Source organism: Cebus imitator, unplaced genomic scaffold (genome assembly GCF_001604975.1).
Source record: "Cebus imitator isolate Cc_AM_T3 unplaced genomic scaffold, Cebus_imitator-1.0 Scaffold489, whole genome shotgun sequence".
NCBI lineage: Eukaryota > Metazoa > Chordata > Mammalia > Primates > Cebidae > Cebus > Cebus imitator.
Genome location: NW_016107804.1, coordinates 1512182 through 1539998, shown reverse-complemented (window position 1 = coordinate 1539998; position 27817 = coordinate 1512182). Strand labels below are relative to the sequence as shown.

Genomic DNA, 27817 nt, shown 5'->3' with positions numbered 1-27817 from the left:
CAGAGAATTTAAAAACAGACCAATTTCAAAACTAGGTCATTTTTGGATTTTATTTCTCAATTTTATTTCAAGAAAAAATATGGAGACCATAAAGCCATCTTTAAGTACCAGACGTTTGTCATGTATTAATAGAACAGGAGCAGTATTTTGTGCATAAAATATATCTCCATTTAAGTATTTTGTCCTAACTTAGACTATTTCTAGAAGTATGGCCACGATGGTAGATATCTTTAAATATCTGAAGAGCTGTCTTTTTTTTTTTTTTTTTTTTTTGAGATTAAGTTTCACTCTTGTTGCCCAGTTCGGAGTGCAATGGTGCTCACTGCAACCTCCGCCTCCCGGGTTCAAGCAATTCTCCTGCCTCAGCCTCCTGAGTAGCTGGGATTACAGGCATGTGCCACCATGCCTGGCTACGTTTTTGTATTTTTAGTAGAAACGGGGTTTCACCATATTGGCCAGGCTGGTCTCAAACTCCTGACCTCAGATGATCTGCCCGCCTCAGCCTCCCAAAGCGCTGGGATTACAGGCGTGAGCTGCCGCGCTCAGCCAGAGCTGTCAAGTAGAAGTGAGAACACGCTTATTCTCAGCTACACTTTAGAATGTGAAGTACAGTTATTATAACAAAGTGAGGGTTTTCCGAAAAGGAAAAGTATATAAATTGGACAGGGTCCGAAGAAGGAACAAATGCTCCCTCACTAGAGAAGTTCATGGATTGGCTGGATGACCCTTAAGGAATCTCATAAAAGGGGATTTTCAGAAGCGTAATTAGGCTAGAGAAGCTTTGAAATTATTTTCTTGCTAAGATCCTATAAGACCAAAGTTGACAGCCATACACATATACATACATAGCGTACACTCCTACAACACATATAAATGCCAAGTTCCGAAGTTAGACTTTTCTAATTCTATTTGCCAGAGAATCCAGGAACTAGAAGCTACTTTGTACAATGCTCTGCAGCAAGAAACTGTTATCAAGTTTGGTGAATTATTAAGTGAAAAACAGCAAGAGGAGCTGAGGACGGCAGTAGAAAAGTTACGGCGGCAAATGCTGAGGAAGAGCAGAGAGTATGACTGTCAGATTCTTCAGGAAAGAATGGAGCTTTTACAGCAAGCCCATCAGGTGAGGACTGAGTCACTGTCTCTGTGTAGGGTTAGTACTAAGCAAATGAGACTTAGTACTAAGGACACTGTATTGAGTAAGGGTATGGAGAAGCCCAGGAGATACAAATTATTTTCAGAGTCTACAATAAATAACCATTGTTTGCCACCTTCATGCACACACAAAATGACAGTTTTGCAATAATTCATTCTTGAGAAAATTGGCCTTTCAGAAGGACTGCATACTGCTACTATTTTTAGAACTACATTGTCATGAAATGCCCTTTGAATGTCCTGATGTCTGATTATTTGACTTATGCAGGGAAGCAGAACACACCCCAGGACCAAAATAGTGCTTCCTATTTATTGCTCACTCCAGTTCACAGCCTAACCTGATGAAATAATGCGAATAGTGTAAAAGAGAACAAGGGCCATTCACATTACAAACCTCACCACCCACAAAGCCTGGCAGTTGCCATTTACTTACTGACATTTGCTGTGTGTCAGTAACTAAGGGTTCTACTTACATTATTTCATTTAATCTTCATAATAGCCCTATGAGGTAAGTATTTTTATTATCTCAATTTTGGAGATAACAATACTGAAGATAAGAATGCCTAAATGATTCGCCCAAGATGACGCAGATGGTAAGCAACAGTCAGGATGACAGCCTAGATCTGCTGGACTCCAAGGCCAGTATGTCTAACCACTGTACTGTACTGTCATCCATTACTTACATGATATATCTAGACCAGCGAGACTCAAAATAGGCACCCAATACTAATTTCCAGCTAAAATTTTTAATTGCAACTCTTTATTCATGCCATAGCTTGTCTGTTGAGGGCTGAGATAGATTCAGTAAGGATTCCAGAATTACAAGTGTCAGGTTACAGTATTCAATCCTCAGAAGCTATAAGAAGCAACTGGTACAAAATCCACATGGTATGCACAGGCGGTAAGAATCATGTGGTCATCAGTGATCAAGGTGAGTGGAAAAGAAGCAGGGGGTCTTCTATGATGCCAATAAAAACAATTCATGAGGGACATGACACTTAGCACACTTCAGATGCAGCCAGGAGCTTTGTGGATTTTATAGGCTAACAGATTACTCAAGTAGGCAGAGAATTCTGAAGCCATGTGTTCCAGAGATGATAAATACATACATGTTCCTATTAATGCTCCTTCAGATTCCATAACAAAGGTTTGTGTTTTGACTCTTGGAAAGACTTCTTACAGTCTTTAATAATAGACTCTATGGTATCATTGCATTATTTCATGCATTCTTTTCTTCTATCAGGGGACAAAAATGTCCTCTGTACACATTTCTTGTGCTGCAATAGCATGTAATTACTTTCAACAAATTGGGAGTTATGTCATGGAAACACAGAAGTGTCCTCTTTTAAGATGGACTAATGGTTATCTAAATTTAATTATGATGAAAACTTTATTCTATTTGAGTGTTTCTTTAACCATTTAGTTAAGATACTTCATTCCTGAACGAGTTGGTTTTAAGTTATCCAGTATTGCCAATAGTACACTATTTCTGAACCTCAGAGAGTTTCGTTGACATTTTTCATCCTTCCCCTAAACAAATGCTCATTAGCATACACCTTTCTAAGTTATTTCTTACTCTTCTTCCCTTTTAATCAATAGCTGAGTTTCATAGAATTATTCCAGAAGATATTGGTCAGAACCTTTCATATAGAACTATGTAATACATTCCTACTTCTAAAGTATATCACTAACCATTTATTAGACACTTCTGCTTGAATGTTTAAGAGTGAACTCATGCATTCTTATCTTTTCTTATGCATTCTTATCTTTTCTTATGCATTCTTATCTCATTCTTATCTTTTCTTATTTTATTCTTATCTCTCTCCCCATCTGCCTGTCTTAGTCAGTAGAATTACCATATCTCAAATCACCCCAGCTAGAAACATTGGAGTCTTCTCTGTTCTTTCCCTGTAAGCACTAATATAGCACCACATCCACCTGGAATTTCCCCTGAAATGTTTTTGATACTGGTCCATTTTGTTCATACTTGTCACCCCAGGCATGTGCAGGACTTTTCATTATTGCACCAGCTTCCAGGTACTGCCAAATGTTCTTATGTGAATTTCACTCCACCATCTATGCATTTATTCAGTCAAACCTTTAAATGTTTCCTTGGTGCTAGATACCAAGTTAGACATAGAGAATTCACGGTGGACCCTGCCTTCACAAAATGTAGGACTCATAAGTGGACATAAAAAAGATTGACACAAAGAAAAATAATTGATATATCATAATAAATGGCATTTTAAAAAGCAGATGCAGGTACCATGGGGACCTAGTTCTAGCTCTCCTCTTTTCAATCCACCACATTTTCTCACTACAGATCCTTCTCACTTTTCCTCGTGGTACATTCTTTCCCCAAAGCCTCCATGATCCCAATTTCCAGTTGAGTTGAGTCTTACGCAGGTCTCTTCAGGTCCTTCAGTAGCTGAGTACCCCACCCACGAAAACTAGATTTGACCCAACCCCAGAGCATACTTCCTTCTCCACTCATTAAAAATGTCCTGGTCCCACTTGTACTGTGATTTTCCACCTCCAACCCTTTGTTTGCATGATTGCTCGCCTTAAAGTATCCTTTAGTTTCCATTGCAATTGGTCCAAGTGTTCTCATTTCTCCAGTCCCAGTTTAAGATCTAACCCATTCATGATCTCCCTGGTGAAAAGTGAAAAAATGAACCACCTACTGCTCAGTAAATCTACCTTCTATATTTTGTTATGCACTCATTCACAACCATTTATTGAGGGCCTGCTCTGTACCAGGTGTTGGGAGTGTGATGGTAAGTAATGACATACAGATCACTACACTCTCTATCCCACAGAGGGACAGGGACAGAGCCACAGCACAAATGAACAATGACTGAGGCAATTTCTGAGAGGGTCAGTAAGTGCTATGCAGAAAAGTATACAATGTATGTGTGAGTTTTGGAGTAGGATTGGCCACTTTAGGCTGGCTGGTCAGAGAAGGCCTCTCTGAAGATACCTAATATCCAAGAAACGAGCCACGCAAAGATCTTGGCCAAGTGTCCCAGAAGACAGGGACAAGAAAGGCTAAGTTCCTATCATGGGAATAAGCTTGGAATAGTCAAGGAACAGAGCAAAGGCTAGAATGTCAGGAGCATACAGAGCCAGGGTGAGATTGATAGGAAGCGATGTTGAAGAGCTAATAAAGGGCCACATCACATGGGGCCTTGCAGGAGTTTGCACTGTATTATGAGTGCCACTCAGCTAACTCTTCCTTCTTTCCTTCCCACCTGCTTAAACTCAGGGGACCATGGAGATCATTTTTACATTCTGGGAGTTCACAATGCCTGCTATAGATGATGTAGGTTATCAAAGTAAGAGGCAGGAAGAGCAAGTAGAAGGTGCCACACCAGTCCTGATGAGGGAAGGCAATGACTTGGTGAACTTGGTAGCAGTAGAGATAAAAAGAAGTGATAGAAAAGGAATGTTTGGGTCCAACAAGCTTTCCTGTTGGATGGATGGCAAAGGGTTGGGAAGCAAAAGGAAATCAAGCATACATTATATGATGTAGCATAACACATTTACTTAACTAAAAAATATATATGGACAGCTTCTCCATGGTAAACAGTGCACTAGGAATTGGAGATGGGTGGTAAAGTTATTCAGCTTTTCCCATTGTTTTCCTTTACTGTTTAATTTTGTCATCCCATCTGGATCTGATGGTTCTTTCAAATCAGGACCTAATTGGTACCTTATCTGTATTGTACATTGCATTCAGCACAGTCATGAGCATGTAAGAAGGTGCCCAACAAGCATAGACGTAATGGAGGAATAGATTCTGCAGTAATTTTACATCTTCATGATTTTGTCCATATCGTACTTACCTCCACATCCAGTGGACATGCCAAGAAACTACTTGCACACTCAAGGTGGAAATATCTAGCAAATGTATTCTTTACTGTGTAGCTATGGAGCATTGACAGCACTGTGGAAATATACACTAGCACACACATCACACATGTATACACATACCATCAACATTCCAGTCCCATCCCTTTCTCCAGCATTCATTATGGCATAATTTCAAGGTTAACCTTTATGTTCTCACTCTGACCAAAACATACCATCCCTTGTTGCACAAACCTTAGCTCCCTTACTTTAAAGCAGAGTTTCTCAATCTCAGCACTACTGAAATTTTAAAGCAGATAATTATTTATTCTTTTTTAAGGGGAGGGGTGGCTGTTCTGTGCCTTATAGGGTGTTTAGTAGCATTCCTGGCTTCTACTCGGTAGATGCTAGATGCACACAATCCCAGTTGTGACAATGCAAAAATGTCAACATATTTAGATAGCGGTGATGGCTGCACAATTTTGGGACTATACTAAATTAGCCACTGAATTGCACAACTTAAAATAAATAAACACAGTAATTAACTTTAAAAAAAAAATCCAGAACTGCCAAATGTCCCTGGTGGGGGCAGGGAGACATAAATAGTTGAGATCCACTGTTGTAAAGAAAAGGAGATATGATTTCCAAGTTCAAGTACCCTTTGTTCTAGCTCCCTTTTTATTCTCCTACTATTGCATTATAAAAACCTCTCTTTCTATATTATCATCCCATTTGGCTTCTAGTGTTTTCTTTATGGACTCCATTTCTCTGTTTTCTAATTATTCCCAACAGAGGTATTAAATCAGAAGTCTGCATTGTATAACCATGTACATGAGCACTAAAAGCCTTTAGATTGCTGATATAAATGTGAAGACTTAATTTTACTTGTAAATAGTTGTTATGTAATGTTGATTTCAAGTCTTCAGTGTTTAAATTAGTGGAATTTTTTACATAATTGAGAGGTAAATTCAGGCAGTCTTTAGGATGGCTTGTGTTATGTTTGTATGTTCTTCTGTTTTTTTCCCTAATTTATCAGTTGTTTGTTTGTTGATGTGTAACCTCTACTTTGTTTTATGAGAATCGACCAATTCCGTTTTGTGAGAAAATTCTATCTTGAACCAGGGTTGAAATCGGGTTAGGAAAAAAGGTTAAGAACGAACTATGGGCTTGTTTACATCTATGTGATTCAGCCTCAGCTGTCTCTAATGTGGAAAGAAACAACCAAAATCCCAATCCAAATGGTTCCTAACAAAGCTTATTTCTTGCTCTCTAGTTCTGGGACATACTGCCCCCTCTACAAGAATTTGATATTCCCACATCTTATTCCAACTCACATTCCACTGGGCAAAACAAGTCTGTTTGCCAAACCCAATGCCAGTGGGGTGGGACCTATACCTCACTAGGAAGGGGTCTACAGGGGTAGGCCCAGTCGAAAGGGTGGAAAATACTTTTTGAAAAGATAATCAATGATAATGATTTTACCAGAAGCACAGATAATTTCTGAAACATACAACACATTTTTGGGTAGGGAAAAACTATACATGTGATATTTCCAGCTGCTCGTACAAATATTCATGTTTGTATAGGAAGTTTCGTGTTTTAGTTTGGTGAATGATTTTTTCACACAACTGAACACCCCACTGATGCTTTCTCTTTTTTCTTTCTTCAGAGAATCCGTGACTTAGAAGATAAAACAGACATCCAGAAAAGACAAATAAAGGACTTAGAAGAAAAGGTATCTGTCAAGTTCAATAACTATCTTATTCTTTGTTTAATCACAAAGTAATATTGATTTTGCTCACTGTATTTTCTTTCTGGCTTCTCAGTTATTGTGTGTCTTGCAGAGGTAGGTGTAGTTACAGGAAACCTAGCCCTCACCTTCAGTCAGACACCAGAATGCCAGCAAAGTCTCCCATCAGTAACTTGACCTTCAAATGTTTGTCTTTTGTGTTGCTTTCTTATTTTTTCCTGTGTTTTCTTTCCTTAGTTTCCCCTTCCTCATCTTCATTTCCTTTCCAAAAGTTTATTCAGTGTTTTATTACCCTACTTTGCTCTTTTTTAAAAAAAATCTTTTTGCACCTTTTTTAATCTTTCCCATTATCATTCATAAAAAGACCTTTCATCATTGTGCTGCAGTTTCACCTCACCAATAAGTTAGAAACTTGGATTGATATATGATAATTATGTTGTCCTGCCACTTCCCCAGTGAGCTGAAAGAGCGGCTGCTTCCTCCAAGTCAGCCAGTGTTTTTGAGTGATATAACACTGTGGCTGTTACAGAGGGCACTTGGAAATGTGTGTGGGGTAGGAGAAGGGACAGAGCTCAGGCTGGGATGTTGAACAAGCAGCAGTGAGCTACCCAGCCTTGCACAATAAAAAAAAAAAAGCCTGGAATTTTCAGGCAAGATGGCCAAATAGGAACAGCTCCTGCCTGCAGCTCCCAGGAAGACCAATGCTGAAGGTGGGTGATTTCTGCATTTCCAACTGAGGTACCCATTCATCTCAATGGGACTTCTTAGACAGTGGGTGCAGCCCATGGGGGATGAGTAGAAGCACAAGGGGTTGGGGAACTCCCTCCAGTAGCCAAGGGAAGCCATGAGGGATGGTGCACTCCAGCCCAGATACTACACTTTTCCCATGGTCTTCACAACCCACAGGCCAGGAGATTCCCTCTGATGCCTACACCAAAAGGGCCCTGGGTTTCAAGCACAAAAGTGAGCGGCCATTTGGGCAGACAACGAGCTAGCTGCAGGAGTTTTTTTCATACCTCAGTGGCGCCTGGAACACCAGCAAGACAGAACTATTCACTCCATTGGAAAGGGGGTTGAAGCCAGGGAGCCTAGTGGTCTTGTTCAGCAGATCCCACCCACACCAAATCCAGCAAGCTAAGATCCACTGGCTTGAAATCGTCGCTGCCAGTACAGCAGTCTGAACTCAATCTGAGACGGTAGAGCTTGATGGGGAGGGAAGCACTGCCATTACTGAGGTTTGAGTAGGCGGTTTTCCCCTCACAGTGTAAACAAAGCTGCTGGGAAGTTCAGACTGGGCAGAGCCTACTGCAGCAACACAAAGCCATTATAGCCAGACTGCCTCTCTGGATTCCTTCTTTCTGGACAGGGCATCTCTGAAAGAAAAGCAGCAGCCCCAGTCAGGAGCTTATAGAGAAAACTCACATCTCCTTGGGACAGAGCACCTGGGGGAAGGGGCAGATGTGGGTGCAACTTAAGCAGACTTCAATGTTCCTGCCTGCTGGCTCTGGAGAGAGCATCAGATCTCCTAGTACAGTGCTCAAGTTCTGCAAAAGGACAGACTGCCTCCTCAAATGGGTCCCTGACCTCCATGCCTTCTGACAGGGAGACATATCCCAGCAGGGTCAACAGACACCTTATACAGGAGAGCTCCAGCTGGCATATGGCGGGTGCCCCTCTGGGACAAAGCTTCCAGAGGAAGAAGCAGGCAGCAATCTTTGCTGTTCTGCTGCCTCCACTGGTGATACCCAGGCAAACAGAGTCTGTAGTGGACTCCCAGCAAACTCCAGCAGTCCTGCAGAAGAGGGGCCTGACTGTTAGAAGAAAAACAAACAAAAGCAATAGCATCAACATCAATAAAAAGGACAACCATGCAAAAACTTTATCCAGAGGTCACCAACAGCAAAGGCCAAAGGTAGATAAATCTGTGAAGATAAGGAAAAATCAGTGCAAAAAGGCTGCAAATTCCAAAAACCAGAATGCCTCTTCTCCTCCAAAGGATCACAACTCCTTGTCAGCAAGGGAACAAAATTGGACAGAGAATGAATTTGATGAATTGACAGAAGTAGGCCTCAGAAGGTGGGTAATAACAAACTCCTTTGAGCTAAAGTAGCATGTTGTAACCCACTGCAAGAAAGCTAAAAATCTTAATTAAAGGTTAGAGGAATTGCTAAATAGAATAACCAGTTTAGTGAAGCACATAAATAACCTGATGGAACTGAAAAACAGCACAAGAACTTTGCGAAGCATACACAGGTATCAATAGCTGAATCAATCAAGCAGAAGAAAAGATATCAGAGATTGAAGATCAGCTTAATGGAATAAAATATGAAGATAAGATTGAAGAAAAAAGAATGAAAAGAAATGAACAAAGCCTCCAAGAAATATGGGAATATGTGAAAAGACTGAACCTACGTTTGATTTGTGTACCAGAAAGTGACGGGGAGAATGGAACCAAGTTGGAAAGCACACTTCAGAATATTATCCAGGAGAATTTCTCCAACTTAGCAAGACATGCAAACATTCAAATTCAGGAAATACAGTGAACACCACAAAGATACTCCTCGAGAAGAGCAACTCTAAGACATGATTCACCAAGGTTGAAATGAAGGAAAAAATGTGAAGGGCAGCCAGAGAGAAAGGTTGGATTACCCGCAAAGGGAAGCCCATCACACTAACAGTGGATCTCTTAGCAGAGAAACCCTACAAGACGGAAGAGTGGGGTCCAATATTCAACATTCTTATAGGAAAGAATTTTTAACCCAGAATTTCATATCCAGCCAAACTAAGCTTCATAAACGAAGGAGAAAAAAAATCCTTTATAGACATGCAAATGATGAGGGATTTTGTCACCACCAGGCTTGCCTTACAAGAGCTCATGAAGGAAGCAATATGTGGAAAGCAAAAACCAGCACGAGCCACTGCAAAAACAAACCAAAATGTAAAGACCATCAAAACTATGAAGAAACTACATCAACTAATGGGCAAAATAACCTGCTAGCATCATTATGACAGGATCAAATTCACACATAACATTATTAACCTTAAATGTAAATAGGCTAAATGCCACAATTAAAAGGCACAGACTGACAAATTGATTAAAGAATCAAGACCCATCAGTTTGCTGTATTCAGGAGACCATGTCACATGCAAAGATACACATAGACTCAAAATAAAGGGATGGAAGAAAATTTACCAAGAAATGGAAAGCAAAATAAAGCAGGGGTTGCAATCCTAGTTTCTGAAACAATAGACTTTAAACCAACAAAAACAAAAAAAGACAAAGAAGGGCATTACATAATTGTAAAAAGATCAACAAGAAGAGCGAACTATCCTAAATATATATGCACCCAATACAGGAGCACCCAGATTCATAAAGCAGATTCTTAGAGACATACAAAGAGACTTAGACTCCCACACATTAATAGTGGGAGAATTTAACACCCTACTGTCAATATTAGACAGATCAATAAGACAGAAAATTAACAAGGATATTCAGAACTTGAACTCAGCTCTGGACCAAGCAGACCTAATGGACATCTACAGAACTTTCCACCCCAAATCAACAGAATATACATTCTTCTCAGCACCACGTAGCACTTATTCTAAAATCGACCATTGGAAGTAAAACACTCCTCAGAAATGCAAAAGATTGGAAATTATAACAAACAGTCTGTCAGACTACAGTGCAATTAAAGTAGAACTCAGGATTAAGAAACTCATTCAAAACCATACAACTACATGAAAGCTGAACAACTTGCACCTGAATGACAACTGGGTAAATAACAAAATTAAGGCAGAAATAAGTAAGTTATTTGAAACCAATGAGAATGAAGGCACAACATACCAGAATCTCTGGGACACAGCTAAAGCAGTGTTTAGAGGAAAATTTTTAGCAATAAATGTCCACAGGAGAAAGCAGGAAAGATCTAAAACCATCACCCTAACATCACAATTAAAAGAACTAGAGAAGTGAGGGGACAGAAATTCAAAAGCTAGCAGAAGACAAGAAATGACTAAGATCAGAGCAGAACTGAAGGAGTTAGAGACACAAAAACCCTTCAAAAATCAATGAATCCAGGAGCTGGTTTTTTGAAAAGATTAACAAAATAGATAGACTGCTAGACAGACACATAAAGGAAAAAGAAAGAAGAATCAAATAGACACAATAAAAAGTGATAAAGGAGAGATCACCACTGATCCCACAGGAATACAAGCTACCATCAGAGAATACTACAAACACCACTACACAAATACACTAAAAAATCTAGAAGAAATGGATAAATTCGTGGACACTTACACCCTCCCAAGACTAAACCATGAAGAAGTAGAATCCCTGAATAGACCAATAACAAGTTCTGAAATAGAGGCAGTAATTAATAGCCTACCAACCAAAAAAGCCCAAGATGAGATGAATTTACAAATTAATTCTACCAGAGGTACAAAGAGGAGCTGATACTATTCCTTTTGAAACTATTCCAAACAGTAGAAATAGAGGAACTCCTCCCTAACTCATTTTATGAGGCCAGCATCATGCTGATACCAAAACCTGGCAGGGACATGGCAACAACAACAAGGAAAATTCAGGCCAATATCCCTGATGAATATATTGATGTGAAAATCCTCAATAAAATACTGGCAAACCAAATCCAGCAGCACATTAAAAAGCTTATCCACCATGATCAAGTCAGCTTCATCTCTGGGATTCAAGCCTGGTTCAACATATGCAAATCAACAAACGTAATCTATCACATAAACAAAACCAATGACAAAAACCACATGATTATCTCAATAGATGCAGAAAAGTCATGTGATAAGATTCAACAGCGCTTCATACTAAAAACACTCAACAAACTAAGTACTGATGGAACATATTTCAAAATAATGAGAGCTATTTATGCCAAACCAACAGCCAATATTATACTGAATGGGCAAAATCTGGAAGCATTCCCTTTGAAAACCTGTACAAGATAAGGATGCCCTTTCTCACCACTCCTATTCAACATAGTATTAGAAGTTCTGGCCAGGAAAATCAGGGAAGAGAAAGAAACAAAGTGTATTCAAATGCGAACAAAGGAAGTCAAATTATCTCAGTTTGCAGATTACATGATTGTATATTTAGAAAACCCCATCATCTCAGCCCCAAAACTACTTAGGCCGATAAGCAATTTCAACAATGTCTCAGAGTGCAAAATCAATGGGCAAAAATCACAAGGATTCCTATACACCAGTAATAGAGAGGCAAATCATGAGTGAACTCTCATTCACAATTGCTACAAAGAGAATAAAATACCCAGGAATACAACTTACAAGGGATGTGAAGGACCTCTTCAAGGAGAACTACAATATGCTAGTCAAGGAAATAAGAGAGAACACAAATGAAAAAACAGTCCATGCTCATCGATAGAATCAATATTGTGAAAATGTTCATACTGCCCAAAGTAATTTATAGATTCAGTGCTATCCCCATCAAGCTACCATTGAATTTCTTCACAGAATTAAAAAAAAAAAAATCTACTTTAAATTTTATATGGAACCAGAAAAGAGCCTGTATAGCCTGTCTTGGCCTGATAGCCAAGACAATCCTAATCAAAAAGAACAAAGCTGGAGGCATCAGGCTACCTGATTTCAAACTATATTATAAGGCTACACTAACCAAAAGGGAATGGCACTGGTACCAAAACAGATATAGAGAGTAGTAGAACAGAAGAGAGGCCTCAGAAATAATGCCACATATCTACAACCATCTGATCTTTGACAAAACTGAAAAAAAGAAAAAAGAAAAAAAAAACAAAAAACAAGCAACGGGGAAAGGATTCTGTATTTAATAAATGGTGTTAGGAAAACTGGCTAGCCATATGCAGAAAACCGTAACTGGACCCCTTTCTTACACCTTATACAAAAATTAGCCCAAATTGGATTGTGATTCATACGTAAAATGTAAAACCATAAAAACCATAGAAGAAAACTTAGGCAATACCATTTAGGACATAGGCATGGGCAAACTTCATGACTAAAACACCAAAAGCAATTGCAACAAAAGCCAAAATTGATAAATGGGATCTAATTAAGCTAAAAAGCTTAATTCTGCACAGCAAAAGAAACTGTCATCAGAGTAAACAGGCAACCTACAGAATGGGAGAAAATTTTTGCAATCTATCTATCTGACAAAGGGTTAACATCCAGAGTCTACAAGGAACTTAAACAAATTTACAAGAAAAAAACAACCTTATAAAAAAAATGGGCAAAGAATATGAAAAGACATTTTTCCAAAGAAGACATTTATGCAGACAACAAACATATGAAGAAAAGCTCATCATCACTGGTCATTAGAGAAATGCAAATCAAAACCATAATGAGATGCCATCTCACACCAGTTAGAATGGCAATCATTAAAAAGTCAGGAAATAACAGATGCAGGAGAGGATGTGGAGAAATAGGAATGCTTTTACTCTGTTGGTGGGAGTGTGAATAGTTCAACCATTGTGGAAGACAGCATGGCAATTCCTCAAGGGTCTAGAACTAGAAATACCATTTGACCCAGCAATCCCATTACTGGGTATATACCCAAAGGAGCATAAATCATTCCACTGTAAAGACACATGCACACATATGTTTATTGCAGCACTATTCACCATAGCAAAGACTTGGAACCAACCCAAATGCCCATCAATGTTAGACTGGATAAAGAAATTATGGCACATGTACAACATGGAATACTATACAGCCATAAAAAAGAATGAGTTCATGTCCTTTGCATGAATGAAGGACATTCTCAGCAAACTAACACAGGAATAGAAAACCGCACATTCTCACTTATAAGTGGGAGTTCAACAATGGGAACAGATAGGCACAGCTTGGGGAACATCACAAATCGGGACCTGTTGGGGGATGGGGCAAGGGGAGGAATAGCATTAGGAGAAATACCTAATGTAGATGATGGGTTGATGGATGCAGCAAACCACCATGGCACATGTATACCTATGTAACAAACTAGCACATACTGCACATGTATCCCAAAACTTAAAGTATAATTTAAAAAAAAAGTCTGGCCCAAGACACCAGGAACATTCTGCAATAGTAACAGCAAAGATGCCAAAGAGGCTTTCCAATCAGATTGACTGAAAGTAGCTACCTGACTTCCTGTATAGTAAAAAGATGTGGCGGTTTTACAGTAGCTTCCATAGGCACACAAGAAGAAAATAGCAAACTATCTGCTCTTCTTGTGACAATGGTTAGAATTTGGTTTATTCCAGATTGCCTCTATAATTATCTGTATATATGAAGTTAAAGGGAGTTGGTGGGCTCAAGTAGCCAGACCACCAGGCACCCAGATTTTTATATAGGCTGGGTCTTTAGGTACTCATTGAGACCTTAGGTAAGTAACGTCACTTCCTCTGTCTAAGCCATGTTTCTAAACAGGGATGATAACACTTGCCCTTTCTTCCACCCATGGGTTCCATGAGGAACCAGTGAGGTCGCTTATGTGAAAAAGAAAACACTAAAAAAGTGTAAGTCAAATTCTAAAAGTGTAATTTTTTTAAATTTCCAATGCGAAGTATACATTCTTTGCAAAATTTTAAATTTGAATTTCCCAGATTTCAGAAGGGGCTATTTAGTTCTGCAGGACTGAATGAGGCAATGATAATGTACAATAAATTTCCCAGTGATTGTTAATTGTTGGAATTAAATGCGAACTTTTTCACAATTCTTTTGCTCAGTATACTTTACAGATCTGAACTTCCTAAACATTTATGATAATGGGGTAATTATCCTACTTGAAAAAAAATAAGGGTCTAATTGTCAACACTGCATATTTCACATAGGGTAGAAAATTCAACCACTTCAAAAACAATCCAGTTGACTTCTGATTAGATATTTGACTAGAGATGAGGTTTATGATATGCTTTGTACTCACTTGACCTCAGTTCTCCACACCCTTAATCTAGTAAAGAGACTAAAGTTTCCTTATGTCAGACATACTCTTCATTCTTCCCTTATGGTACTTGAACACCCACTCAGGGTACATGGAATATCTCTTCTTTATTTATTATTTCCATGCACACAGTATGAATCAGGTGGTAACAACAAACCTAGAAAAATTGCTTCAGCTGTGTGCAGCACTTATCTAGAGAGTAATATCTGTATGTACCTTATCTAGAGCACTTCCACTGCCATGCTTCCATCTGATTCTCGTAATTACTCTATGAGACAGACACTACAGATGATATGATCTCCTTTTATACAGATAATAAAACAATGGCTCAAAGAAGTTAAACAATTTGCCCAAAATTATATAACCAATTTATGGCAAATCAAGACCAGGGTCAGGGTGTCTGATTCCAAATGGCATGATCTGCCCACCACACTGCAGAGATTAAGACTCTCATTATAGACTAAGTGATGGACATCTCCTCTGATACCTGATCTTCTCATCAGAATAATGGGAATGGGAATTCATCCATTACTCTCATTCTTGAACTTCTCCTGCTAAAAGTTTACCTTCAAGGAATGAGAAAAAGTACGTTTCTGGTTTTCATAATAATAGACTCATCACCAATACATGCCTCTTAGAGCCATATTCATAACTTGTTTGTAGAATTTAGCCATAGTGGAGCAAGAGCCTTATAAGCAGTAGCATTAAAGGAAATATGCAAATAACATTCACAATACGAGAATGCCAAACATAACCCTCATTCACAAATGTGTCCAACAGTGTGTTCCTGGAGTGTGATAATCAGGTAAAAGACTTACTGACTCTATAAAAGTAAACCACCAAGGAAATCAATTATTTTTTAAAAAAACTGACCTGACTTGCCGGGTGTGGTGGTTCACACCTGTAATCCCGGCACTTTGGGAGGCTGAGGCAGCTGGATCATGAGGTCAGGAGATCAAGACCATCCTGGCCAACATGGTGAAATCCTGTCTCTACTAAAATACAAAAAAATAGCCGGGCGTGGTGGCACGCACCTGTAGTCCCAGCTACTTGCGAGGCTGAGGCAGGAGAATCACTCGAACCCTAGAGGCAGAAGTTGCAGTGAGCTGAGATTGCACCATTGGACTCCAGCCTAGCTGACAGAGTGAGACTCTGTCTCAAAAAAAAAAAAAAAGAAACTGACTTGACCTATGACTTTTTACAGTTAGTATACAGTTAGTTATATACCCAGGCTACTCAGGCACTGTTTGCTCATCCAATTATGTTTCTCAAGTGAAGATTTTTGGGGAAGAAAAACAAATCAGACTCCATTTAACTTCCATGAGTCAAATGAGGAGAAGTCTATCTCAGAGGTATAAAAGCTGGAATAACATCACACATTTATTATCTGAAATGTCCATTGATATAGAAGCAGGTTTGATGTCAACAGCATGACCACCCATCCTCACTTGCCCAGGACGGACCCAGTTTTTACCTGTCAACCCAATGTAATTATTAATAATGTCCATATCCTTCTCTGAAATGTTCCACTATGAGTAATTAAGTATATATTTAGCCTACAAATTAATATTCTCCCTGCTGTACCTTAATCCTAAAACCTATCATATTAACCAAAAAAAAAGATACCACTGAGTGATTATGTTTATGTTCTGATCATATTTTGTGTTTTTGAAATACCCTCTCATGTGTGAAAGATAGATGCTGTGATATATAATGAAATAGGGCTCAGGCTAAGCTTTAGCCCTCACTGTGCCATAAATTGTATGTAATTAAACTATTGATTTACTGCTCTGTGATTATTTTTCTTATCTATAAAATTAGGAGCTTAGGCCAGTTGTTTGTAAAACCCCCTTCATGATTCTAAAATGTATGAATCAATGTTAGTTGAACACTGGTACTCTCTGTCAGTAGCTAAATAAAAGGTGTGGATATTTTTAAACAAAAAGATACTTGATGTTCATGTGTTAAGTGGTTAGACTTGAGCAATGTGGAAAAGCAGAGGTTTTGTACTACCTGAATCGCACGACAGAAATTCAGATTTACATAATCTTCTTCTTTTTCTTCTGCAGTTTCTGTTTCTATTCTTGTTCTTCTCTCTTGCCTTTATTCTATGGCCTTGATGTCAAGGTGCCTCTTAAAGGTAAGATTCCATTTAATTCTCAAAATGTGGTTCTAAGAGGTATTTGATTAANAAAAAAAAAAAAAAAAAAAAAAGAATGCTACTTATACTTACTATGCCTTTCTTTAGTTTTCTTTTCTTTTCTTTTCTTTTTTTTTTGACAGAGTCTTGCTCTGTCATCTATGCTGGAATGCAGTGGCAAAATCAGACCATATTTCACTACAGCCTCAATCTCCCACACTCAAGTGATTCTCCAGCCTCACCCTCTTGAGTAGCTGGGACTACAGACATGTGCCACCATGCTCAGCTAAGCTTTTAATTTAATTTTATTTTATTTTATTTTTTTAGAGACAAGGCCCCCCTTTGTTGCCCAGGCTGGTCTTGAACTTCAGAGCTCAAGCAATTCTCCTGCCTCAGCCTCCCAAAGTGTAGAGATTACAGGCATGAGCCAACATGCCTGGTCTATATTTTTTTTAAACTATGCTGTATTTTTTAAAAACAAACACACTTGCTTTGGTTAGCATAAATGCCGTAAATTGAGACACAGATCCAGTTTATTTGAGTGATTATTAGAAAAATGAAGAAACTGAATATCCTGGGAATCAAGAATTTGTTCCAGTTAACTATATCACTTTGGGAATTCACAATGTCTGTGGATCTTAGTATTCTCATCATAATCTCCCATTATACAGAAAGTTGTGTCTATATCTGCAAAGTGAAGAAATAATGACTTTATCTATAGTATTGCTTTCAGCTTGAAAATTCTGATTCTGCTAATCTAACAAGCTAATAATGACTGCTTTGTTTTCACCCCTTTTCCCCAGTAGAGACTAGGGAGTTCATTAAAACCCAAGAAAGAAGGCTAAGTAAAATTGGATCTTGTTTTCAAATAAGTTACTTTTCAATTTGTCAATATAGAAAACAAAATGGGAGTCTTATTATCATTATTACTAAGTCCATGTCTCATGAGTACATGCATAAATGATCTTAGTGAGTCCCAGTCTTAAAAATACAGATTTCTAAGCCCCACCTCAGACTTGCTGAATCAGATCACTGGAGATAGAGGTGACAAAGAGAGAGGGTGGGAGAGGCGACAGCAAGGATTGGTCTGTATTTAACAAGCGCACTATGTGATTCTGATGGCCAGCCAGGTAGGGAAACTGCAAATCTCAATACCATTGTTAAAAAAGAAGGGCCAGCGGCTATTCTAAATCCATTTATCATGGTTCATGTCAACTCTGATTATCCTATTGAATTATATTAGGCTGAGATCTTTCCTGGACCTCAGGTGATTTAACATTTTCTATAGCAAGTTGGAAAACAGAAGAGAGATCATACTCTCTCCATAAGTATGAGATCCATTACCTGGATATGGAACAGATAAGTAAAAGTGCTTCAGCATAATCTGATATAAGCAAAGAGTTAAGCAGGTATGCTCAGAAAATGTATGAACTCATAACTCACTCTCTGCTGTATTCTTTCTTGCAAAAGATTTTCTTTTCAGACTGACCAGTATCATTTGTCTGTCAAGAAAGGTGATGGCACTGTAGCACAGAAACAAGAGGATTGAGTCTCTTAAATGGAATGAGAATATCCAAATTGAAATGGAATGAGAGTCTCTAGCAAAGGATCAAAATGGCCAGAGTATCAGAAGATAAACAGCCTTCCCCGACCAAAATAAATAAATAAATAAATAAATTTTAAACATAGGGGAAATAAATTTCAGTAAGAGACAAGTAATACATGGTGGTTTAGAGAAGAAATATCAAACCTCATAAGTACTAGGTAGAAAATGGGTAGGCTTCAGCATTAACATCAATGCTGGCTAAAGCTGATTATAAGCTGTTCTAAGTAACAGATACATTTAGTCCTCACAGAGTCTCCTGTGGGATAGGTATTGATTTTATTCCTAAATTACAGTTGGAGAAACTATAGCATGTGACTTTCCCAAGAATATAGGGCTACAAATTTGTACCCAGGCAGCCTCAGTCCAGGATCTACTTTTGACCACCAAACTGCCTCACAAATAAAAGAGGGCCTTTCTGTGTGTTTGAAGCAACATTGCTGTTCATCAGGGGCATCATCTTCTATTTGTGTAGCGCTACTTAGCTATTGGCTTTTGAAATTACAGTGTGCACATCTCTGTACCTTTTCCCATTTTGTGTAACTCCTTGAGGGATGTACAAGAGTTGATGTTTTTCCTCCAAAGTAGCACATAAATAACACTTAGTAATTATCTGTTAAATGGATGACTATAATGAAATTAATATTCTAGCAGATTTATGTGACGGTGAATCTGGGCAATATAATATAATATAATATAATGCATATGCAGTAAAATGGCTGAGAGGTTAGAGTGCACAGCCTACTAGTCAGATACACTTTTAAGCTGAGTCCTGCCATTTACTAGTTGTGTAATCCACCCAAGATTAGGTTTCCTATTCCACAAAGTGGTTATAATCATGTTACCTACGGCAGGATATTGTGTAGAGAGAATGAAATGAGGTTACGCATGTCAAAAAAATAATTAAATAACCAGTAACTCTTAGCGATTATTATATTTTAAAAATAGCTACCACACTACTGAATTCAAAATTATACTAGTATACTAGTATACAAAATTATACTAGTTTCAAAATTAGAACTTCTAGTACTGGCAAGGAGTTTAAATCCTAACCCCAAATAAGGAGTTGCTTTTTTGACTCCTCTTCTCAGGGCATAATCTGGCTTAATATTCGGGAATAAAGCATCACTGAAAACTGATTAATGTTACATATGTCTCCAAAGTTGGCAAGAGAGAAATAAGAATAAGTAGGGGGAATGTTGCTTGTTTATTGGTAGGTAGTGAAAGCTTACTGCAAGTAACCGTGAATTTTTTTCCATACTAAATTAGTGATTTGTATTCTGTTAATAAGCTCAAGACTAGCTCAAATTACAAAGTCCTCCTTAAAATGGAGTGACTCTTACTTCTTTTTTTTTTAGTAATTACCTAAGTCATTATTGTCAGTGATTAGTTGCTCTATCCAGGTTACAATGACCCGTTGAAAACCCTCCTCTTCCGAGCAGGGATGAATTAATGAAGAACATGACAGTACAAGCTTTGCTCATTATGAAGTTGGGAGGACCAGAGATCAGGTGGTCATGATTCTTTATCCACATACACTGGTCTAGCTCATTTTTACTATTCCTCCTGGACAAATTTTACATGCATTTGGATGTGTATATATATATTATATATATATATATATATATATACACACACACATTATATTATATATACATTATATATACATTATATACATATACATTATATACATTATATACATTTTATACATTTTATACATTATATACATTATATATATACATTATATTATATATATATAAACATTTTATATATATATAAACATTTTATATATATATATAAACATTTTATATATATATATATAAACATTTTATATATATATATATAATGTTTAATGATATTTCTCCAGGGTTAACCATAAATTTTTTAACTTGACAGCCCAATATTTTTACTTCCTGTCTAGTAACATAAAAAAAAAGTCAAAAGGCACATAATACTGTTATTGTTCTAATGAAAAAAAAAACGAGAAATTAAATACTGTATTATTTGTTAAAATAGGCAAATATTTACTCAGGTAACCTGGGGAAAACAAATGGCTACATGACCAGTCTCTACTGTATTTATCATTTAAAGTATTAGTAGGATCAGCTGGGCACAGTGGCTCATTCCTGTAATCCCAGCACTTTGGGAGGCCAAGGCGGGTGTTGGAGACCAGCCTGGCCAACGTGGTAAAAACCCCATCTCTATTAAAAAAAATACAAAAATACAAAAATTAGCCAGGCATCGTGGCGTGTGCCTCTAATCCCAGATACTTGGGAGACTGAGGCAGGAGAATCACTTAGAACTTGGGAGGCAGATGGTGCAGTGAGCCAAGATCGCACCACTGCACTCAGCCTGGTGACAGAGTGAGACTCTGTCCCCCGAAAAAATAAATAAACAAAGTATTAGTAGGAAAATTTTACTCCTCATTTTTTTATATTGATAAGGAAAGTCTATAAAATGAATCATTGTATGCCAGTTAGTAATTCCTTTTTATGTAAATATATCCATTAGCTTTATCCAGTCGTATATAAATTGTTTCCCTATTTGTGCTAATAAATACATATTTATTAGTCTCACAAATTGTACTAATAAAGCATAGAGTAAAAGTTAGTTTTATTCATCTTTGTATCTTTGTCTATAACAGTGCCTTATCTATCCTAGGTGCAGAATAAATTTCAGATTGACAGATGAACTGAGAGGCAGATGGATGAATGAATAGCTGAGAAAATGAATATGAAAGCTGATTTGGGATATGTTAGATCAGAGCCAAGGATAGCATAGTCATAAAGATAACATATTCGATTTGTTTTTTTATATACCATTTGAAGACTACCTTAAAGAATGCATTGACAAAGGAAAGAGGACACAAATATATTTCCCCCTCCTCCACAGCTGAAATAGCCCACTAACTGGGCTCAGTGCTTCCACGATAGACATTCTTTTAACTCATTCTCTTCAGAGTAGTTACAGTGAGCTTTTAGAAATGCAAACTTTGCCTTGATCTCTTCCTAGGAAAACATCACTATTAGGATCAAGTCCCTTCAACCAACCTATTGATAACAAGTTTAAAAAAATATATCCAATTTGAATTCTTTAACTTGGCCAACAAAGCCCTGCCTGGTTCTAACCACACAGGCAATCTCTCAGGCTTCCCAGTGCTCCACTTTCCCTTCATGAGCCACACGCCCTCCTGCCTTCCACAGGGTTTGCCCAAGCTGTCTTGGTGCACAGAATGCTTCCCTTCTACTTTAACTAGTAAACACCTACTCACCTACCTTTTGCATCTCAATTCAGTTGTGATTCCCACAAAGACATCTTTCTCAGTTTCCTTTCTGGACAAGTTTATATGCATTGGGAATATAAAAATTAATGTCTATCTCATTGTAAATAAACTTCATGAGGATAAGGACCATATAATTTTGTTTAACCTTGTATACCAAATACCTAGCACATAATCAACAGTGTCTACCATGTAGTCAATAATCAATAAATACTTTAAAAATAATATTAATGATATTATGATAAAGAAGAAGGAGAGAACATCTTGCTTTACAGTTCAAAAAGTACATTTATATTTATTATTTTTTGTAATACTTAAAACAATCCTGCATAATAGAGACTATTATAACTCTCTTAGTCCATTTATGCTATTATAACAAAATACCTGAGACTAGATGATTTATAAATAATAGAAATGTATTTCTCACTGTTCTGGAGGCCAGAAGTTGAAGATCGAGGCATTAGCAGGTTTGGTGTCTGGTGAGGGCCTGGTCTTTGCTTCCAAGATGAAGCCTTGTTGCTGTATCCCCTGGAGGGGGCGAAGCTGTGTCACAGGACAGAAGGGACGGAGGGGGAAAGAGCCTCAGTTAGTTTACTGCAGCCCTTTCATAAGCCCTCAGCCATTCTGCACTTACGGCCTGATAACCTCCTAAACGCCTCACCTGTTAATACTCTTGCACTGGGGATTAAGTTGCAACATGAATTTTGGAGAGGACACAAACATTCAAAATATAACACTCTCCAAACATTGATTTCCTAATATAAAAAATTAGCAAGTAATAGCACCCACTGTTTTTCTGAGGATTGAGTGATTCTATACAAGTAAAATAACTACTTTCGTACTTGGCACATAGAAACGCTCGTTAAAGGTCAGGTTTGTAGACATACCAAGCATTCTGTCCTGAATCATGCCTTTTAAGATGTGCTTCCATCTTCCTGGACCACATTTCCCACATCACCATTAAATGGTTGATACCCATTCATCCTTCCCATCTCAGTGGAAAATCAGGGAAGGCTTCCCTGATCCTCCAGCTTCAGTTACATTTCATTCAGTACTATTATGTCTTCCCTACCAGGATTTTTATGGACTAATTATTGAATAATTTTCAGACTCCATATCCTCATCTGTATAATGGAGGAAATAATAATAGCTACCAGTTATTGAATACCTTATGATAAATTGCATATGAAGGATGAGGAGTGGAAGGTGTCAGAGATGACCCTTGTGTTCCTGGATGGTGTAACTGGTTAGATGGTGGTGTTCCTTACAGAAGCTACAACCACAAGTCAGAGGTGGCATCACTGTACTTAAGACTTGGAGTTTGTGGCATTTGCCAGGTGCAGTGGCTCATGCCTGTAATTGCAGCACTTTGAGAGGCTGAGGTAGGCAGATCACTTGAGCCCAGGAGTTTGAGAGCAGCCTGGGAAACATAGCAAAACCCCATGTCTACAAAATACCAAAACTAGCTGAGCATGGGGGTGCGTGCCTGTGCTACCAGCTACTTGGGAGGCTGAAGTGCAGGGATCGCTTACGCCTGGGAGGTCGATGCTGCAGTGAGACGAGATTGCACCACGGCACTCCAGCCTGGACAACAAAGCAAGACCCTGTCTCAAAAAAAAAAAAAGAATGTGTAGCCTGTAGTAATCTCAAAAATGATAGTGGTAATTGCCGTTTTCCGTTTTACAGATGAGGAAACAAAAGTGCAGCACTGCTAAGCCATCTGTTAAAAAGAACCCCTGTGACCCATTGGGTAACTGCAGTAATTCAGAATCCTAATTTGAACAAATCTCACTTTACTACAGAAATCACAGTTCCTTTTATAAGTACTTCTCAAATGATAGAAATTTAACATTCCAGGAGACTGCCTGGACTGCCGGTGAGGTCCATTGGTTTTCAAAACCAACATGTGTTTATTCAATTGAGGGCTTGTACCTCAGTTGTGATAGGTAGAAATGATGTACACATGCTTTGACACAATATATAGGATTTAGTCTTTGATAGCCTATACATTGAAAGTTTGCAAGTAAAAGATTTTTTGTGTTTGTATATTTATTCTATGTTTAAAAACCCAAACAAAAATATAACCCCAAAGAATTTTTTATACACATTCAGATCAACTCTCTTCTTTACCAGGGAATAGGAGAATGTTATATTTGTAACTAGTTTTTTGGGGTTCTCATCCCAGTGCAATGTAAATACGAACTCTATCTATTTTCTCAATTCATAGCTTTCTTCACTCAGGTACTGTGTTATTTCCCTCTATCATCTTTTAATTAATTATTAGGTTGGTCCCTCAACTTTTCAGTCACTCTCAACTCTCAAAAGTCTTAACCCAGTTTAAAAGTTCAATTTCAGTCTCTGCTTATTCTCATTTCTTCCCTTATTCTACCTTAGGCATGAGCCAGGTACCCCAATGGAACTGTAGTTCAGGGTCTGACTCTAATAGATCTCTTCCCCTTCTCTTCCTCCTCAAGGCTGAGCCTTTCTGGAGAGCAGGGAGGAAGCAGAGGGAAAAGGATTCTGCCTCTCAACTCCTTTGGCAGTTATTGCAGCTGTTTCTCTGACTACTATTGACTAACATGTGATGTCTTTTCTATGAGAGGTGACCAAAGGCTGGCTATTCTGGGCAACATATGTGTGAATTCTTCAGAAGGCTATGCAGAGGATGCCCACTGCACTGCTCCCAGCCTGGCCAAGGTCCAGCTTCTTCCACTGCCTCACTGGCTCCCATCATTGGTGGTACAACCCACAGCTTTTGGCTGAGGAGGTAGCTTTTTGATGAAGCATGGGACAAGGAGACAACTACGCTGTGGCCCTTGTCTCTGCCCTGTCATCCCTCTTCAATTCTCTGCTCAGATATAGGCAAGGGAAGATGAGCAACTCTGTGTCTGAGCAACATAAGGCAAGTGTGCCTCTGTGCATACACCATCAATCTCTTTATGCCTCTTCGTACCTTCTCCCTCAGTGTGGTCTTTCCCCGACCACTGCACTTCCTTTCCGTAGGTTCTCCTCTGTCACCCTGTCACTCTTTCATCCCAGTCTAACCTTGTCTTGGGAGCAAAATGGCTCTGCAAATATGCATTCACGGCAAGCATTTCTGTGGAACCTTAAGTTGCCTCTGGTTGGTTCACTGGAATTATCCTTGGGGTACTAAGTGCCTCTTTTCCCCCCATTTTGGATTGTGGTTTTAACATTTAACTTTGGATTTAACATTTCTGGAATAATAGTAAAGTCCCTCTACAGAATCAGTGTCCTTATTTCATAGATGAGGAAATTGAAGCTTAAAGAAGTTAATCTTTGGGCATACAGCAAGAAAACAGAAATCCCATTTTCTCTATCCACATTGTTCAGACCCGAAAGGCCATGCCCTTAAGTAGTGCATGACAGCGTATCCTCATAACACATCCTCTGTGCTATTTCTGGCTTTCACTGGAAGATAGCATTAAGACCTGGATTTCTACACAAGTGAAAACTCAGACATATGGACTTACAGAGGAACGGGGCTAGGAGTCCTGACTGCCACATGTCAGGATAGCACCTTCTCAGGGATCTCTCTGGGCCAACCAAGAAGCATGTGTAGCAGAATTCCCAGGGAGTTCTCCAATCAGGACTTTAGGTAGAGACAACATGCCAACAGTTACAATTTTGTTGGGGAGGAAATGTGACACAGAGTGAGTCACTGAATGGAATAGACAGATCTTCTTTTAAAATAACATCTTACAAACACAGTAGATACTGGAGACTCCAAAAGTAGGGAGGCAGAGAGGTGGCAGGGTTTGAAAAATGACCTATTGAGTACTATGTTCACTTTTTGTGTGATGAGTTCAACAAAAGCCCAGACCTCTGCATTATGCAATATATCCACGTCACCAACCTGCACATTTACCTTCTGAATCTAAAATAAGTTTCAAAAATAAAATAACATCTTAAATGGATAAGTTGGGGCATGATGATTCAATTTAACTTCTTAACCTATCACCTTGGAAGGTCCCAAAGGAAAGGACACTAATGACAATAGCTAATATTTCAGGCCACTTACTTTGAGACAAGAACCATTAATTGTTTTATATGCATTATGTTGCAGCAACCCTTGAAACAGATACTTCTATTTTCTCACTTAAAATTAAAGTAACTAAGCTTAGAGATGTAACTTGCATAAGATAATAGACATTGAAGTGTGGCAAAGAATAAAAAATGTGTGTCTTTTTTAAAAGTTTGCTTTTTATGATTTGGCTATTAATAAAAATGATGATAAAATAATTTTTCCTCTGTTTTACAGAGTTACCGAAAACATGGATAAGAGTCCAGAAAGGCAAATGCTTCTAAACCTTCAAAGATGGCAAAATTGTTTACAGCAGTGAGAGGGAGATCAAAAGCTAAGAACTACCCTGTAGCCAGGACTACAGCTGTGTATTTTAAAGCCATTATTCAAGGTTTCTTACTTGACAGTTCCTACACAACCCTGTTGAAAATCTACAATATATGCTGCATTTAATGAAACATGTATATGTCAAATCAGAAGAGAAGAACTATAAACATATATTGTGTAAAGAAAAAGTTCAGCATTGGAACTAGTTTCAGCAGATCAAGCAAAGATGTGTCTTGGGCATGGAACCAAAGTTACAATGAAACATTCAACCCCTGCTGTGCAGGGGGGTCATTTTAATGTAACACCACACCCCATGGAAACACTAGTCCTGATAATAAACATCATTTTAAAAGATCAGAACAAAAAAAAAAGAAAAAAAAAAAAAAAAAAAAAAAAAAAAAAAAAAACAAGGGTGGGTGGGGAGTGAAGCACGAGGAATACCTATGAAGAGCTATTTACAATAAAATGTTTCATTTGAAAAGTCTGGTTTCTTACTACAGGGATTTGCTTTTCTGTCTTTATGATTGTTTTAAACTCAGGAACAGAGACATCCGCATCGTGAATGGGAAGAAAAACACCCTATCTTTTGTTTTTCTGCAAAAGGTGGAGCTCGTGGAATTCATTCCACAGACAACAGATGAGAAGTGGATCACAGTGACCGTAACAAAACTGGTAACAAAGTCAAAGGACCTGGGCGAATGCAACATGCGAAATAAAAGCAGATTGGATGCTTCCCTGTCCTACTCTCACATCTGCATCCCTCCATCAACAATGACTGAGCTCATTCATATTGAAAATTAAGAAGATAATACTGTAAATCACATGCTCCCTGACTTAGTTCTGTTTAGAACGCTAACGTCTATGGGGAACATGGGCCAGAGATCATCTATGAATCTTTCATTTCCAAAATACTGGTTTTCAAATGGCTGCTTAAAATTGCCTACAAATGAATATGCTATATGATTTGGGCAAAAACAAAATAGAGTCAATGAATAAATTTCTACCAACAGTCGGATTTGCCACAGAGATGTGAATATTAAACTAAACTATTATTTTTTAAAGAATCCTTACATGCCTAGAGCATTCTGACCTCTTCTTGTTTAGAGTGATAACATTTTTTCCCAGACAGCTGACAGCAACAAGATAGCTCTACTTTTTTATATAGAAATAACATTATGTTACTGACAAGGTCATTTTCTAACAGAGACAATTAGAAGACTGATACTTTTCCTAAGTTGTATGTTACTGAGTCTTGGATTTCTCTCTGAGAGCAAATATATGTTCCTGAAAAGCTAATTTTACACCTCATTTACTGTAGATAACAGAACAACCTCAATTTTTCAAATTTTTGAAGTTTTATTTGTGGGACTAGAATTCCCATGCATAGAGAATATGTGTAGGGAGCCAGAAACTCTTTCTATGAAATCTTTCCATATGTGGGTTCAGTGTCATCCTTCAGTTTTAGCACTGGCATTTGCAAAGCCAGAATAATAAGTGAAGAATGTACAAGAAAAACTAGAATGCTGGGGTCCTACTTTTTGTTCTGATATGTACTGCTGACCCAGGTATCTTTGGCCCAGTCACTTAACCTCTGTGCCTCAGTCTCCTCATCTGCAAAATGGGGTTAAAATGCTTTTTCATAAAGTTTTATTTGCAATTTTAGAATAAGAGGTGCTTAAAGTAGCACAATGTGCTTTGTAATTATTATAAGTGCTGTATTATTTGACTTTCTTGTGTTATT

At 38.2% G+C, this 27817-nt stretch overlaps 1 long non-coding RNA gene across 1 annotated transcript; it reads left to right on the top strand.

Moving 5' to 3' along the window:
• The first annotated feature begins 915 nt into the window (after nt 1-915).
• Nucleotides 916-27817, top strand: LOC108292380. Its single transcript, XR_001820261.2, has 4 exons — nt 916-1120; nt 6671-6736; nt 16754-16824; nt 25987-27817. It is a non-coding gene; the product is annotated as an uncharacterized LOC108292380 (long non-coding RNA).